Source organism: Protopterus annectens, chromosome 2.part2 (assembly GCF_019279795.1).
Source record: "Protopterus annectens isolate FY-2018-M chromosome 2.part2, PAN1.0, whole genome shotgun sequence".
NCBI lineage: Eukaryota > Metazoa > Chordata > Ceratodontiformes > Protopteridae > Protopterus > Protopterus annectens.
In genome coordinates, this window is record NC_056730.1 from 184,323,378 (window position 1) to 184,335,441 (window position 12,064).

A 12,064-nucleotide genomic window follows, 5' to 3' on the forward strand; every position below is an offset into this window, starting at 1 on the left:
TAGAACTTGATACTTTATATTATGGCACATTGCACAAATTCAGTGAACTTGGTACGTGTCCATTTAAATTTCAATACTAAGTGCTTAGATCTCCCTGTAATCACTACTTTGATATTTTTGCATTGCATGTAAGCTTTCATGACTTCTTAACCTGGAAAACTTTGTTTACGTTCTTGTCTAACCGCAGACGTGTAGCACGTACTTTTTTGACAGTTGAAGATGAGGTTCCACTACTTGTACTGAAGTGCAATTCAGATTCAAATCAGCAGCAGTTTCTGATTCAACACAGTTGTTAAGTGCTTTTATCACGTAGTATCTTTATTTCATTTGTTTATTTTTTTTTTATTTAAATTACCTTTAATGTTTGTGTTTTGTACAGTGCAACCACCAAAACTGTCTTTGTATTAATTTTGTATAAAATGTTCACTTTAATGTATGTGTATTGCGCAGTGCAGTTGACTCAGTGTTGAATTATTGGTAAATCTGTGTTATGACTGTGTAAAAGCTTGCTGTAATAGATTTTTTTGCACATTGTCACCGTAACTTTGTATGTATTTCACACTGGAGCTTTTCTTCCTGGGCCTTCACTGAGCAAGGGTTTTAGTTCCCAGAAGAACCTTCTGGGTAAAAAAAATGTAAATAAATAAATAAAATTTTTTTTGTAAATACCACAATGTACCTAGGATTTAAATATTAAGAACTTTCAAAACAATGTAATACATTGTGTTTTAAGGTTTTCCTCTGGTTCCTTAATTGCCTGCCATTTGCACCATAGGTTCATAGGTAGGTACTAGGTCTGTGCAACTCCAGAGTGGCTTTTGGATTGACATACCTTCAGGAGGAGTTCATCAACAAGTGTTTTGTTTCTTGTTTTAAGCAGTAAACTTTATGGAAGTAATTTACTTACAGATTATAGTAGCTGGAAACATTTTGGAGCATTTTTCCCAGTAGCTGAGCTAGTGGTGTAACTGCTTTGGAAAAGAATGGCACTAAACACACATGCAAAAATCACTATTAGACAAGTTAGAGAAATGTGATACCGTTGGCACGTTAGTTAATCACCATGGTAAGATAAGAGACGTTTATATCTTTCTGTAGACTGACTGCATAACTATGGTTGAGTTTTGTTTAACTAAAATGAACCCAAATGAGCAAGCAAGGTTGAATTAAGAAAAGTTCAGAATACAGGGATTGTTTGAATTATGAGTGGAGTAATTTTTGGCAGGTAACAAGGATTGCTTGACAGACGAGTCTCTGCAATTCTGATTTTTGTTTATTTATTTACAGTTTTGTGAACGGGAATATCTAACTGTGCAGTGCCCATTTCCATTATAGTTCTATGGAGAAAAGCTCCTGGCAGAAATGCTGAACAGGAGCAAATGTAACATGCATCAAGTATAGTTTGTTGTTAATCAGTTAGTCAATGTGCATGGCCAGTTGTGAGGATTACTGCAGTTTGCATTGCATTGGCAATACTACAATTGTTTGTGTAGTGTTACGTTGTGTCACAGAATGATATTGCAGGGAATGCGCAAATAGGAACTACATTTGTCATACATCCTGTACTTTAGTTTTCCAGGACTTAGAAAACGGGAATAGATGAGTATTACTTTGTTTTATCTCTTCTTCATTTTTCTCAAAGTTGGTATATGTAGAAACTGAATGGTGTGGGGCTGTTGCAGGATTCAGAGAAAAAGAGAAAGATGAGTTTTATTTAGTTTTACATCTTTAACACTGTGTCTTGACTTTGTGTGACCCCAGTAGGTGTGTGTGTGTGCCCACGCATGTTGGTGTGTGTATTGATATGTACAATTATGTGATAGTCTCTCGAAGTGCACAAACATTGAATCAGTACTGGCACTTTGAAAAGAAATTACCCAAACAAAAAAATCCCATCAAAATCTAGATGATCAAAAACAGGAAAACAAATAGCTTTGTTTTCTAGCTGCTTAAACCAAACATTACAGATCATATTTGTTTGAACAGTGGTACCATTGGAGTTTTCTTAAAGTCTGTGGTTAGGGTTAGCACGCATGAGTAAGGTAGGCAGAGATGGACTTGTGTGCTAACCCTGCTGGTGTTCCTAACCCCAACTGTCCACATTAACTTACAAAACAACCCTTTCCCTAACAGTACCACCACATAAGACACACACCTCACATAACTGCACACACAAAGCACTAAATTTATTTATTGACATTTGTTACATCTAACCCCTTACCTAGCCTTTACCCTAACGCACACAAACTCCTACCCCTAATGTCAGAACTTTAACTGAAACAAACAAAAACAAATAAAACACAGACCATATTACTCTTCTCCAAGTAGTGTACTGAAGTGCAATCTCGGAGTTCTTATATTTAAGTAGCAGGGGGTATGGCGTGCATGGGGGCTTGCCCCCCCTGCATATAGTTTAAGGGTAATATGTTTCTGTATGTACTTGTGTTGGAATATAGTAAGTGTTGGTATCCTGTGTGTTTTCAAGATTTTGAGTTTTCAGGATTTTGGGCTTTCAGGATTTTGAGTTTTCAGGATTTTGGGCTTTCAGGATTCTGTAGCGCTTCCATACATGTGTGTGTGTGTGTGTGTGTATATATATATATATATATATATATATATATATATATATATATATATATATATATATATACATGTATGTGTGTGTGTGTGTATACATGTATGGACGTGTGTGCATGTGTGTATATGTGCATATATATATATATATATATATATATATATATATATATATATATATATATATATGTACATACATAGTTCCTTAGGACTCTTTGGTGACCTTTAGAAGATTTACAATTAGGGAGTGTGCTTTTTCTATTGGGTTAGATGCTTTATTGGCAATTTAATGTGTCAGTTAAGTAAAATGCATTTAATTATTGTAAATCCCTGTACACACTGGAACAGATTACAAAAAGTTTGGAGTGGTGTACAGGATTATCTCTGCCATCCTGTAACACTCACTTGATGCTAAATTCCAAGTCTCCTCAAGTTTGACATCATACTAGGGTAGGTACTCCCCATATTACACAATGCTATGCCAGCACTGTAGCTGTGAAGTTGCCAACTACATCAGGAGCTGGTAATGAGATTCACTGCCATTCATATGTTGGTGGGTCTAGGGCTGGCCTTAACAACTATGGACCCCAGTTTGGAACATTTTGGGGGGTTGCCCAAGCCACAGTCTTACCTCTCAATTTCTTTGCTGAAATTTATGGACAAAGCCAAAAATAATTGAGGGACAAATACACAAAATCAAGGACAATTATTATATATTACTCTAATTCACTTAGTGGAAAACCATGTTTTGCATTGACATTAATTTTTCAGAGCATTAAGAAGTATGAAATTCTGAAGTCTGGCATCACTGCAATTTAGGCAAAATCAGAGACAGTCTGCAAAATTCTCATCATCAAGCCCTTCCCCTCGATTCCCAGTAATTTGCCAGAAAAACAGAATTTTTAAAAGGAAGAAACCAAACATATGAGGGAAAAATCTGGACATTTTGCACACTTGACAGGTATGATTCTGGTATTCATTTATAAATGCAAACACTGTACTTCCAGCATACCTCTCAATTTCTTTAATCAAGAATTTTAAAAAAGTGGGGAGCAAATATCCAAAATCATGGACAATTTTTAACAATGATTCTATTTCACTTAAAAGTTAATAGAATAAAAGCATTCACATTGACATGCATTTTTGAGCAATATGAAGTGTGAAACTCTTAAAGGCTGTCATTATTGACTGTGAATTTCTGTCCTTTGGTCTTCAAGGTGAATAATCTTTTTACTTGCTCCTGATGCTCTCATTGGTTGCAATCCACAGATGCCAGTGTTGTGAGAGTGTAGTGCATTGCATTTGTGCTTCTGGTTGATGCAGTGAAGCTCTGAGTATGTGGTAGATCGACTGTAGCAAAATGCTTGTTACATTAGTAGCAAGCAGCTTGTTACAGTTTCAAGTAGTAGAGGCCTTTTTGTTCTTCAAAGTGGAGTTTTCATTTAACTACAGTTCTGGCAAGTGAGACAATCTCTTGATGCAGGGCCCTATTGCACCCAGTGTCCTGAATTGGCCTAGGGCTGGCCCTGAATTATTCTCATTACCTGTTCTTGGCAATTTTTGGCATTCACCTACCCTGCTGCAAAATATCTGGAACTATCTTCACCTGTGTGTAAGAACTGGTACGGCAGAGAGGCAGGCTAAACACCCGCAGTATCACTGATGGTATACAGGTCAAGCTGACAGCCCTCTTAGTTTGATATCAGTACAGTGTTAACTATAACATTGCATGCATGACGTGTAAAACTTTGTTCTGCACACAGTCTTATGCTGCAGTCACACGGGAGGCATGTTGCAGTGCTTTTGTACCCGAATGCATTTCAAGACTTATAATTGTGAGCTTTGGAGACTCTCTGTGTATATGAATGTGATGGTTCCAACATAAAGCCACTATGTATGTATGTATGTATGTATATATATATATATATATATATATAGGCTTCAGTTAGCACCTTCACTCCACTCTTTTTCTGCTCAACACCAGATTCACCTGTATGTCAGATCTGGTACTGTAGACCTTGTGTTTCTCACCCATCTACTGCCTGCACTTCTAGATCAGATGTACAGGTGGATTGCTCGATAAATCACACAGTCCCTTCGTCTTCGATGGGCTTTTTCATTATGTAGAGTTTTTACTCCATCTTTTGGTACCTATGTGAAAATTTTAAAGTGTGTTTGTTACTTTTAGAAGCATCTTTATTATACATCTGATGTATTTTCTTATTGTAGTCCACATCTTATAGTTGCAAATGATTTTGCAAAAAATGATGTGTGTAGTATGTTGTTTGATTTTCTTTTAGTTTCAGTGTTTACTCACATTTTTCTGTAACCTTATCTACAGACGTTTGCCATGGTATGTATTGGGGATTGATTTACAGATTGCTGCAAAGCATTGTGGGTAAGCAGAAACAACTTCGCTATTTAGAGGAGGAGACAGTTAGTTACATTGTGGTTTGACTGCTATATAATTGTTAATTTTCAATGTGAGGTGTTCCACCTGCAAAAACTTGTTGAAAACTTGTCTTTCTAGGAAGTAAGAAAGTACTAGTGATACATTTAGCATGAAATACAGTAACACATGCATTGACTTGAAGCAAGCATTGTGCATTTGGTGTTTCATGACAGGTATTTCCATCTCTCAAGAAAAAAAATACAAGGGGCTGTCCTTAACAAAATAAAATGCAAAAATGATACATTTTCTGCATCAAAAACTGTTTAGTTTGGTATTTTATGTGGTAAGGAGGTTATATCCAACTCCACATGACCAACACACTTGAAGGATTCCTGCATTGCAAGCCTGATTCCCATTTTGGAGTTTGGCAAATGGCCAGCCCTTATTAGCCTGTGCAGCTTAAATTCTTGAAACTCTTTTTTTGTATTTGGGCAGTGAGCTACTGCACACCTGCCTTAACTGCTTTTAGAATCCCATAGTTTGTGAATTGTATTTATAGTACAAGTGAGCTGATAGCTTGTATGCCTCGCCTTCTTCACATGGAAGTTTGCAGATGTGTTCAGTTCAGTAAATAATTTTTAATGGTGGCTTTCATGAATATTGTGTCGCATAGGGTAGGGCTGATGCATATGAAGACTAAACAGTAAAACTCATTGTATGATTCAGAAAGATTGACATGTATTGAAATAAGGCAGTGTATATGCAGTATTCCATGCAGAATCCTACTCATTTTAGAAGCATTGCACCATCTGTGTATGATCTGGTTCCTGTGACTTACAGGATTAGTACCATATACATACAGAGAATGTAGTGTTTGTGACTATAGAGATCTTTCCTGCAGATGCAGTTTCAGATGAGCTGAGCAGCAATATCAGTCAAAAAAGTTAAGAGTGGAGTACTGAGAGGTGTAGGCATTTCTGCTACCTCAGTCACCCATATCCACATACAGTGTTAGTCATGAGCTCCAGCCAACAAAAGTGGTCTCAACATCAGATCCCCTCGTTAGTGTTATATAATAATGACAGTAGCCCTGCTGTCAAGTCAAATATGTGAAAGATTGTTATGAATTGCTGTTTGGCATGACAGTGAGAGACAGTGCTGCAGAATACAGCTATTAGTAATGTTTGATATGCCTTACCTGTTTCCTGTAGCACTGTATAGTGCTAAAGTCCTACACAGTGATCCGTTCCGTAGCACTAGTGGGTATTAGTGCACGGAGGTGCACTATACATAGGTAATGCTTTTTCTTTGTATGGCAGTTGTTAGTACTGTCTTTGTGTCGCAGTAATGTCAGGTGGCTTATTAAATATATTGCACATAATGCATTTATGCAGCTGTTTACTGTATTTTTGAATAATGCTGTCTCTGGTATTGGAATTGTTTTTCATGTTGTACTGCTAAAAGAGGAAATAATTAGTTGGGGTTAGATTGTGGTACATACACCTGTTCCGTTTTTGAAGTTATTTTAAGTTGTTTTGTGGTATGGCATGCAGAATATATAGTTTAATCATATGCATCATGTGCAACAGATGAGTAGACTGTCTATGGACTTGTGTTATGAAGGTGTTGCTTTCTGCAATCTCTGATTTTTTTAGAGCGTGAAATGTACTTTCTTGATCATATTAACTCTGCTGAGCCATGTCCATTTTTAGTTGCCTCAGACTAACTGAATGCATCATAGTGGTTTCTGTAAAGGGATAGGGAAGGTAGCATAATAAGGCAAATGTGAAGTCCATTTTAACAAAATGTACAAGGGATATTACTGCTTCGGAGAGCTGGAAGAGGAAAAGGGAATAGTGTGTTAATAATAAGATGTTATATTGTAGTAAATGTCTTGGTGGAGTTTAGGAAGTGTTTGGTGTTCTTAATTCCGTAATATCAACGAAGGGTAGCAAGGATGAGAAAGATAAGTAATGGTGGATGAAAAAATGAAGGAAGCATAGTGGAGATAGAAAAGACAAAATGCTAATTGTACTCTTTGATGTAAGATGACTGATGAAAGTAAGGAAGGATAGGTATAGATGTTATTTGAATAAAGTTAATATGGTGAAAAGATTGTAAATAGATAAATCATTTTCCTAGGGGTAGCTCTGCCACAAGTGTGGCTGGTAGCTGATTTTGTTGTTTTGGGAATGCAAGGTGATGCTACAGGAGTTGCAGTGTTTTGGGCATTAAGTTGGCGTTTACACAGTATTTTGAAGAGGAATGGATTTGTAATTGATCTTTAGTTCTAGTGCTACTGTTTTCATTCATTGGTTAGGGAGGTGTCAAGTGCTGTATCACCCATTCTGTTGTAAGTGGTGATTTTGCAGAGGAGGCATTTGCTGGAAGATTTAGAATTAGGTAGGTAATTTACCAGGTGGGAGGGAAGCTAAGATCTGGCAAGGGTATTTGTTCAGGAGTGTCTAAGCAAATCTAGCCACCTATACTGAGCAGAAAACTGTGTACAGAGAGACACAAAGTCATAAAATATCAAGATTTGCAGGCAGAAACTAGAGCAATGTCTAAGACAGATATCCAGACAGCTCCCATAGTAGTAGGAGCAACGGGTCTTTTAAAAAAGAATTTACAATTGTATTTAGATATGTTACTAATACAAGTAACCCCGTAAGAATTGCAAAAGGAGTCATTACTGGGCACATTGCGGGTGCTGCGAAGTGCACTTCTAGTTGACATCAAAGATTGAAACAATACTAATTTCATGAACTTAATTGTACTTTGACTTAGGAATTGGGTCCATTCCTGTCATGGTACTAGAAATCCAAAAGAAATTAAAAAAAGAAAAGGCAGAATATAGAGAAAACCTACTGGCCAACAAATTCAGCTCCAACTTTACCCCCCCTCTCTCCCTAGGAAGAATTTTATTTATTTGTTTTATTTTATTGCATGTATGTACCGGGAAAGTTCACTGGGCCTAAAAGAGCCCATTTCCAGTGGAGACTTGGGGAGAAATAAGAACAAAGATACAGAAAAAAATTAAACATTGATTGGTACAGAAGTTGGTTTAGAAGTAGAAACAGTGTTACATGTAGTGATTACAGTAATATATACAGAATGTATACATAAATGCAGGAATTTAGTTGGTTTGATTACAGTAACATATATATATAGAATATATACATAAAAGCAGGAATTTAGTTGTCTGCTAGATGAATTCAATCCAAGAGGTATAAACAGATATATATTAATCAGCATTATTGTACCAGTAACAACAAGTGATGATACTTTCTCCATATTTATTATGTTTTCATCAGTCACTAGCAGCAAAAAGTATAGGAGTTTAGTTATCATATAAGGAGAAGGAAGAGGTTAGGTTATCGAGCAGGTACATAGCCAGGAAGAGTTGAGATGATTTTTCAGTATTAGTTTGAAGGTGATGGTGCTGCCCGTGTTTCGTATAGAAGGTGGAAGTGAGTTCCATAGTTTGGTGAAGGAGTAGAGGAGTTGACCAGCAGGTAAGGTGGGCTTTTCTACTTTTAGAAGTAGATGATTTTCAGATTTTAGTTTCCTGCAGGGTTGGTATTTGGCAAGTAGATTTGAGAGAGCAGGACAGTCTGTAGATTATTTTGTGTGCTGTAGTTAGTTGGGTGAATGAGAGATGGTGGGGGAGATCCAGCCAGCCTAATTGTTTCAATGAGTTACAGTGGTGAGATGAGAATTTGGCCTTGGTGGCAAATTTGGCTTTTCTGTTGTAACACATATCAAGTTTCGATTTTGTAGAATTTTGGATATTAGTGAAGAGAGGGTAATAAAAAGATAGTTGCAAGGGTTTGTGTAGTAGAGAGGCTAAGAAAGTGTTGGTGCATGTAGAGCACACCCAGCTTTTGGTGTGTTTTTATGATGTTATATTTTTTGTGTAGGTCAAAATTAAGGCTTTCATCTATAATAATGCCTAGTAGTTTAGTGTGTGGGACAACTTCTGTAGTTGTATTGTCTTGGGCTTGTATAGTGATGAGATTTTATCTAGGGGAGTGGTTTTCTTGGGGTAAAAATTACTAGTTCAGTTTTTTTTTCAGATTTAGGGCAAGATGATTAAGTATCCAAGATTCAGTAGAGGTGAGGACATTCTGGGTGATTTGCTGGAGTTCAGAGCCGGAATTTGCAGAGCATGTTATTGTAGAGTCATCAGCATACTGGATTACTGAGCATTGTGGGAGAGTGGGGTGAAAGTTATTAATAAAGATGCCAAGTAAGAGAGGAGCAAGTGTGGAGCCTTGGGGTACCCCTGTGGAAGTACTGAGGAAGGAGAGTAAGATTGTTGCCATTTGGTGGATTGCTGCCTTTTGGGGAGATAGCTATTCTATCACCCACTCAGCATGTATCCATTTTCCAGTATTTTAGAGAGGCGTGAGATAATTGCTATGGGCTGAAAGTTTGTGGTGTCTGTGTTGGTGCCACCTTGTGTAAGGGGAGAATTAATTTTTTTTCCAGATATTTGGGACAAGGGATTCTTTAATTGATCTGTTAATGAGTGTGCTGATGGGATAAGCTATTGCATTTGCAGCTAGCTGCAGGAAGTGTGGGAGTAGATTGTTAGGGGACAGAGTACAGAGTTTTAGATTAAGTAAAAGTTTTTTAATTGTGTCTGTAGGTATGGGGGAATTTTAGGTTGGAGTTGAGGTAGGATTGTTTTCTGGGATGATTTAGTCATCAGCTGTCTTGGTGGTGTTAACTGCAGGACAGGTGATGGTTAGGTTAGCTATGGTGTCAATGAAGAAGGAATTGAAGAGGGTGGCAAGTTCAGTAGGGGTTTTGTGTGGGTCAGAGGATGGGTTGCTTTGAGAGCCTGGGTATAATAGTTGGTTGATGGAGGACCAGAATTCTTTGGGATTATTTTTATGTTGGCTTTGTAGGTGGAGGTAGTGGGCTTTTTTATCACTGGTGATTAGACGTTTTGCCTGGTCATGGAGTTGTTTGTACTGTAGTAGAGTTGAGGGGACTTTGTTTTTCTGCCATGGTTTCCAGATTTTATCTCTTGTGGACATGGCTTCTTTGGTGGACTTTGAGAGCCAGCTTGCATGGTTATGTTTTATTTGTTTTTGGCAGGTGGGTGCTTGCCTATTAAGGATGTCTAGGAATGTTGAGTTAAATAATTGAACAGCCTGATTAACTGGTAGGGAATTGAAGGGTTCCCAATTTACTTTAGCTAAGGTTTCATTAAGTATGGATGGTTGAAAATTAGTCAAATTTCTTGTTGGTTTGTATTGGTATTGGCCTGGTGTTGGGGTAGTTTTGCATAGGATATATGCTGGGTGGTGATCGCTAATGGTAATGGGTAGTATGCCTGCAGCAATGATATTGTTAGGGTCGGACACTAATATCCAGTCTATTGTGAAGTCCCAGTTGTTATTTTTGAGGGTTCTGGTGATGTCTTCAATTAGTTGGGAGAAGTTGTAAAGGTTTATGTTTTTTTAGGGGTTGTTATGGGCATTGTCTAGCCAATCGATGTTTACATCACCTAGATGATGGTTTCATTATCTATGTTTTCTAGTAATTGTAAGTTGTTTCTTGGAGGAATATGCAGGAGCAATTATGCAAATGTTTTTGTGGTTGTTAAGTTTTAATATAGAGATTAGTACTTTGGTTGGGGAGAAGTTGGGTATTGGTTTTGAGTAGGGAATTAATGTATATTTGTTAGGGAAGAGTATTGCTACTCCTTCTTTCTTCTTGGGCCAATCTGCTCTCTAGCATGAGTAGTCTGGGGGAGAAATTTGGTGTCTTTTACATATTATTTCAGCTACCGAAACATGGTTGAAATCATATCAGGGTTGTTTTGTGAAATCCATGCCTGGAGTTTAGGTATCTTGTTTCTAAGGCTTTGGAGCGTTTTGGCTGATAGCTTGAGAGATTTGCTGGGTTGGCTAGGGCTGGGGGTGTGGTTGGGTCTGGGTTGGGTTGTACATCACCACAGTGGGATGTAATGCTTTGGCAAATTATGTGGGTTATACTTCATTTTTTTCCTAAAAATTGTATAGTTTCTGCTGGTGGTGTGATAATAGGGGTGTCTTTGGAGAGGTAGAATTTTTACTTTAGATAGTACAGAGGTATTAGCTGTGAATAAGCTAGGGTGGATGTCTGAGTAACTTGATAACTGTGGGTTATGTGTGGTGATTGTACTTGTGATTATTGTTAGGAGAGAGAGTGTAAGTGAGAGAAGTGAGATAATTGTAATAGTGATGGACATGCTGCTGGTTGAGTGCAGTGTGATAACAGAAAATATATATGAGCAAGATAGCAATAGTTTAGGGAATGGAGCACTACATGGCCCTATTTAGAGTGGCTGGGAAGGTAGAGTAGTTAGGAGGTGTGGTATGATTGGAAGAATACTTGGGGGGTTATGGGATAGGTGGAAGAGAGGTGTGGGAGGGGTCAGGTTAGGTATAAGGGTGGTGTTGTGAGGGCAGGGTGGGGATGGGGGCAGGGTGGAGGGTGGAGTGATCGTAGTAAACAGAGTGGGCCCAGTCACCCCAGGGAAACCAGTTTAAGGTGAGTAATCAGCTTAAAATATCAGTATCTAACAAAAAATGAATCTAAGTAGTTCTGGAATACTTTATCACTGCAAGCACACAAACAGGGTTGTTGGACAGTTATAGAGATAGTTGTGATTAGTAGAGAGGCGATGCTGAAAGTAAAAGCAAGAATTTACTAATTTAAACAGTAAATGCTTGGGACTGCGAGAGTGTGTATGTGTGTGTGTGTAAGACTGATTCAAGGTGTTTATGGCCCAATCTACTGGCATTTGGCTGAAAACCTTCACTGATTTTGTGCATACACCTTTTAAGCCTTAAAACTGTACAACAACTAAGTTGTAATTCACCTGTTACAACAGAAAAGGTGTAGGTGTCAGGTTATTGCTTCCCAGAGGTTTTATTTAGTTGAGATAGCCAGCTTCAGTGGATAAAGTAGATTTTGTTTTATGCAGTTAATCCTAGGTGGAAGGGGGGTCATGCAAACTGAAAAATAAAGTTAAATAAGGCAAAATTAATGCAAAGGTTACAAGAATGTGAAGTGGAGAGCATGCAACATATAGAGTTAAGG

At 37.8% G+C, this 12,064-nt stretch overlaps 1 protein-coding gene across 2 annotated transcripts in view; it reads left to right on the top strand.

The window, feature by feature from the left end:
* Nucleotides 1-12,064, top strand: part of PHF3 (PHD finger protein 3) — a 2,404,159-nt gene that overhangs the window by 548 nt on the left and 2,391,547 nt on the right. The window lies entirely within an intron of this gene.